Genomic DNA, 6,658 nt, shown 5'->3' with positions numbered 1-6,658 from the left:
AAATACGAGTCACCTAAGGGGTCTTTGTCACGACTTGTCTATTGACTCATAGTGACAACCCCTTAGGTCACAAGTACTTTCCAACTGTTCAGTGTTAGTGCAGGAGGAAACTGGAATACCTGGGGAAAACCTGTGTTGTATGGTAGAGTCAAACTGAACAACATTCTTCTTACTTACATTGTGGTAAACTTAATCGAACCCAGCCGACACCTGCCAGGTTTGAACCCAGGCTATAGATATTTTCCACAAAAATAGATATTTTCGACAAAGATATTAATGGTGAAGACACCTTTGTCCTTCAGTTTTGTAAATGGTATTCTTTTTAAGTGTGTACATGTCCTCTGCAGCATACTATATCTGTACTCTGTTTTAATTATATACATGTCTCCCACAGCGTCATGTGTCTGTATTGATATACCCACCAGTCATGATGCAAGAACAAGCCAATCCAATACTTGCCGTCATTCAAAATGATGACAGTGATGCAGAAGTTGATGCTGAAAGTGCCAATCATTCTATCAGCCCTGATGACATACATTCACCTAAATCTGATAACCAACCAGGTACCTTGTCAAACATTTCTGTAACCATAGAAAAGAAGACGAAAAACAGCTGAACAATGACCTCTGGTGGTTGAATGTAGCTGTGTGAATACCGCCCTCTGGTGTATGAATGTAACTGTGTGAATACTGCTCTGTAGTTGAATGTATGTGCGACTACTGCCCTTTAGTAGTTGAATGTAGCTGTGTGAACACTGTATGAGGGACCCCAAATCTGTTACCACATGTGGGCGCATGCGAGGTTATTTCATTGGTAAAAGTGTTTGGAGAATTTGTCAGTTTTGTGATTATGCTGGTGAATACTATGACTGTACTCTATGATGCAGGAGTGTCAATATGGCATACTTCATCTATTTGCATAAGTGATTGCAGTGTTTTCATGAAACTTGTGATTTGTGTTAGTGTAATATGTTGTATGAAATTTATGCTGTATCTAATTCTACTTGTTCGTTTGTTTAATTCATGTCTAGATTTTGGTACAACTGTTGCTTCAGAGAATGAACTTGACTTTCCTCTCCTCAATTGCCTTGGCATCCCTAATAGAATCATCCCCTCTCCACCTCCAACACCTACCCTCATTCAAATGGAACATCGTAGTACTCTACTAGATGATGACTATGAGGTACAGAGGTATACTAGACTGAGATCAAAGATTGATTGGAACTCCATCAAAGATTGTGGTGAAAAGTCAGATAAACAATGCACAACTTTGAGAGGAAGAAATAAGTCCAGGTTTTCAAAGAAGGAGAGGGCCAAAGAACACAAGGACAGCAAAGTATGGGTAGAAGAAAGGTCTGTATGTAATGATTGTAAACAGAAGCACACTGATATGGTAACATTTGTAAATAGAGTTGACAGAGGAAAAAGTCCCAGAAATTATGTTAGCCAGGGAAGAAAGTTTAAAATCGAAGCAAACAAAAAAGATGCAAAAAATACTAGTGAAATAAACGGATTAGGAATTTTAAAGGAGAATGGTGAAGTTAAAGATATGAAAGGTTGTAAGGAATTTGGTGATGACCATGAAGCTGGTGCTGGAGTTGATGGACATAGTACTGACAGGAATAGTAATGGTTTGGACTGTAGGAAACCATTAGAGGAAAACTATATGGTAAATGATGATGATTCTGATGTAGGGTTCTTTGAGAGAGTTATTTGCTGCATAGAACAGAGAGAACAAGACAATAGCAGAAAAATGATAGAGAAAGAAACAAAAGAAAATATTGGTGAAAGGATGGAGCAGAATACTGAGATATATGGCCACCTTGAAGAAAACTGGATTGATTTTAACTCAGAACAAAACATGAGCACTAAGCATTCATCAACTGGTTGGAAGAGATGGTCTCTCATCCCAGCTGGAATGACACAGCCACATGGAAAGTCAAAATATGCAGAGAATAGGAGAAGTGAAAATAGGAGAGATCTATCAACCATAATGAACAAATCAGATGGAGCTAAGGTGGCTGGACAGTATGGGAGGTTTGACAAATCAGATGGAGCTAGGGTGTCTGGACAGTATGGGAGGTTTGACAAATCAGATGGAACCAGTGTGTCTAGACAGGATGAGCGGTTTGACAGATCAGCAACATCACCAATGGATATTGAACTGAAAGAGAATCAACATATCACAACCACTGCCGAACCATGGCATAGAAAAGCACACAGAAATCAAGAGAGGCCATTTCACCAGGGTCATGACACACAAAGATTGTACGGCAGGACATCTCATCAGGAAGAAAGGCTCAAAACTCAAAGAGTACATAATAAAAGATTTGACAATATTAGGAGGAAAAAAGGTCCTGATAGTCAAAGATGTTTAAAGTCTGGAGATATTGATGTTAACTTGAAGAGCAGTACTGAAGAATGTCATGGCAGAGAATTCAGGACAGAGAAATGGAGACATCATGCTGGGCACAGGAAAGATGTTAAATGTTCAAGACAAGACCACATGTCACAGAAATGGTATTCTCATGATGGTAGAATGACAAACATGAATGAATGGGCTGGAAATGACTATGAAAGTAGTCGAAATACTCCATTGTTGTCATCCAAGAATACAAAAACTGAAAACTCCAGAAATGAATATGTTAAAGATGAAGCAGTAAAGAATGAAGTGGTTACACAGAAAGATGTTGCTTCAACTAATGACAAATCCTTGGCAAAAGTTTCAACTGGAAAAAGGTTCAAACATGTGATGGAAAATTCCACACCACAAAGAACACAAGGAAGTTATGTGACAGAGAAATCTATTGAACAGAATGGACATGGTACTGTTGTGAATTCAAGGGAAGAAAAGAATGCAAATCAGAGATTACAAACTGCTCCTTGTGAACACAAAATGAGAGACAGTAAAGAAAACTTTAGCTGTATCAATACCACCCACACTCAGGGACTAGATGAGTGGAAAGAGGAAACTGCTTCAGAAAGTAGATCTGACAGAAAAGACAATGGTTGCACTAGTGCAAGACCTGACCAGGTTCCATTAAAAAAATGTCAAAATGTTAGGAAAGAGAAAGACACTTCAGATGTAAAAGTTATAAAATGTCACATCAATACCAGATATAACCAGAATCCATGTGTAAAAGACACAGCAGTAATTCATCAAGAAAGACAACACCAACATTCTACCAATATTAGGTGTACAAAGGGGCCTGGTAACCATAGGCTGACTGTTGAAAGGGAGAGATGTGCTTTGAAATGTGGACAAGATGAGAGACACAACAGTGATTCTACCAAAGTTAGACATAACTGCCATAAAGATGTGAAAAGGCAAGACAGTTCAGGAAGTGCACTGGAAAGGAAAAATAATGCTAGTGTCCCAGGGCCAACTGAAAAACAGCCAAGTAAGCTGGGTCCAAGTGTCCCAGGGCCAACTGACAAACAGCCAAGTAAGCAGGGTCCAAATGTCCCAGGTCCAACTGACAAACAGCCAAGTAAGCAGGGTCCAAATGTCCCAGGTCCAACTGACAAACAGCCAAGTAAGCAGGGTCCAAATGTCCCAGGTCCAACTGACAAACAGCCAAGTAAGCAGGGCCCTAATGTCCCAGGGCTAGCTGACAAACAGCCAAGTAAGCAGGGTCCAAATGTCCCAGGTCCAACTGACAAACAGGCAAGTAAGCAGGGTCCAAATGTCCCAGGGCCAACTGACAAACAGCCAAGTAAGCAGGGTCCAAATGTCCCAGGTCCAACTGACAAACAGGCAAGTAAGCAGGGTCCAAATGTCCCAGGGCCAACTGAAAAACAGCCAAGTAAGCAGGGTCCTAATGTCCCAGGGCTAACTGACAAACAGCCAAGTAAACAGGGTCCAAATGTCCCAGGTCCAACTGACAAACAGCCAAGTAAGCATTGTTCAAGTGTCCCAGGTCCAACTGACAAACAGCCAAGTAAGCAGGGTCCAAGTGTCCCAGGTCCAACTGACAAACAGCCAAGTAAGCAGGGTCCAAATGTCCCAGGGCCAACTGAAAAACAGCCATGTAAGCAGGGTCCTAATGTCCCAGGGCTAACTTACAAACAGGCAAGTAAGCAGGGTCCAAGTGTCCCAGGGCCAACTGACAAACAGCCAAGTAAGCAGGGTCCAAATGGTCCTGGGCCAACTGACAAACAGCCAAGTAAGCAGGGTCCAAATGTCCCAGGGCCAACTGACAAACAGCCAAGTAAGCAGGGTCCAAATGTCCCAGGTCCAACTGACAAACAGGCAAGTAAGCAGGGTCCAAATGTCCCAGGTCCAACTGACAAACAGGCAAGTAAGCAGGGTCCAAATGTCCCAGGTCCAACTGACAAACAGGCAAGTAAGCAGGGTCCAAATGTCCCAGGTCCAACTGACAAACGGGCAAGTAAGCAGGGTCAAAATGTCCCAGGGCCAACTGAAAAACAGCCAAGTAAGCAGGGTCCAAGTGTCCCAGGTCCAACTGACAAACAGGCAAGTAAGCAGGGTCCAAATGTCCCAGGTCCAACTGACAAACAGCCAAGTAAGCAGGGTCCAAGTGTCCCAGGGCCAACTGACAAACAGCAAAGTAAGCAGGGTCCAAATGTCCCAGGGCCAACTGACAAACAGCCAAGTAAGCAGGGTCCAAGTGTCCCAGGGCCTACAGGCAAACAGCCAAGTAAGCAAGGTCCACGTGTGCCAGGGCCAACTGACAATCAGCCAACTAAGCAGGGTCCAAATGTCTCAGGGCCAACCGACAAACAGCCAAGTAAGCAGCATCCAAATGTCCCAGAGCCAACTGACAAACAGCCAAGTGAGCAGGGTCCAAATAACCACAACCCTGGTGTTCTCAAAGAAAAGGATACTTTAGGAACTAAACCTGGAAGACACAATAATCATGGTCCAAATAATCAAGGGCCAATGGACCAGGTTCCATGTGACCAGGGTCAAAGTTACCATGATCAAAATTACCAGAGTCCCAGTTACCAGGGACTAAGTAACCAAGGTCCCAGTTACCAGGGTCTATGTAATGAGGGTCAGAGTAACCAGGCTCCAAGTTACCATGGGCTAGGTAACCAGACTACACATTACCAGGGTCCAAGTAACCAGAGTTCAAATTACCAGGAGTCAAGTCATCAGAGTTCAAATTACCAGGGGTCAAGTCATAAGAGGTCAAATTACCAGGGGTCAAGTCATCAGAGGTCAAATTACCAGGGGTCAAGTCATCAGAGGTCAAATTACCAGGGGTCAAGTCATCAGAGGTCAAATTACCAGGGGTCAAGTTATCAGAGTTCAAATATTGTCAAAGAGAAAGGCGCTTCAGGAACTTCACCAGATATGAACATACTGCCTCATCACTCAAGATCACAACTTTCAGAAAACCACAGTTTTGAGAGAACCAGAAAATATGGAACAAGATTTCACGAATCAGAAATGGATAGGAATCATCGTGATAACAGAGTACTTGTAGTTAAGAAAACACATCAACATCCAGAAACAAAGAGTTTTGGCAGACAATCAAATCTGTCCACAAAGAAGGATGTGGAAAATTACCAACAATGCAAGAAAAATTGCGGATATGCAGATAAATCTAATGACCAGGTAAATTGTACAGTAAAGAAAGATCACTACCAACATCACAGGGGTTCTCATTTCGGATATACTGAGAGTGGCCATACAGAAGATCACTGCAAAACTAGGGTGTCTTGTACCCCTCAGTTGACATTAAATCAACCACCTGATGATAATATGAATGTAATCAAGTCATATGGAAAACAGAAAGTGAAACAAACTGTCACAAAGACTTATAATGATTGGAGAGCTGAAGATTTTGACATTAGTGATCTACTACCATATAAAAACAATGCTGTCCAGATATTACTAGGAGATAGTGATGTAGATGACGTAAGCTGTGAGGTTGCTATGAACCATGATGAACTTATTTTTCTGTATAATAAGCAGTATTTTGACAAGAAATGATATGTAAACTGTGAGAAGACTTCAAGTTGAAGATTTTCTACCATGTTATCTGTCAGATTTGATTTTTTTCAGAAAATAACGTTTGTAATCTACAGAAATTGATTTTGTATTTTCTTGTTGTCTTTCAGTTTTCTTGTATTTGACAAATAATTTGTGTTTCTCAACTGCAGAAGTTGGGAATTTGCGGTTTTTCTCTCAACTGCAGAAGTTGGGAATTTGCGGTTTTTCTGTCAACTGTCTATGTTTGGAGTTGTCTATATATCATGTTATATATCAATTTCAACAGAAATTAACTAGCTAGTGGTGTTATTACTTGTAGTTATTCTTTCAAATTGCCTTTACTGATTTGTTATTTTTTGATTCTGTCCATTGAGGACGCTATGCACATAAAGTTACTTAGGTATACTGATCTGGCTTTGAAAATTTCCAAAGTTTAAAAAAAAGTCTGGCTAAAAATAAAAATTAATTGTATTCTAATCAAAGTTAAATTCTTTCATTCAATGTTCGTTCAATGTTTGGAAATTCCTACTTGATATCAGTTTTAATGGTGACCCCACATCACCTTCTAGTGTCGAACCCTCTAAGAATCACAACGATATGTTACTAGAGAATTTAGCCGTTTTTACATTATTTGTAGCATAGATGTAATTTCTAAAGCTTTGAGAAGTTATCAAATTATATTTTTCAGAGAAATTGT

This window comes from Glandiceps talaboti, chromosome 16, assembly GCF_964340395.1.
Source record: "Glandiceps talaboti chromosome 16, keGlaTala1.1, whole genome shotgun sequence".
Lineage (NCBI taxonomy): Eukaryota > Metazoa > Hemichordata > Enteropneusta > Spengelidae > Glandiceps > Glandiceps talaboti.
The sequence above is the reverse complement of the archived record's forward strand: the minus strand, read 5'-3'. Positions refer to the sequence as shown.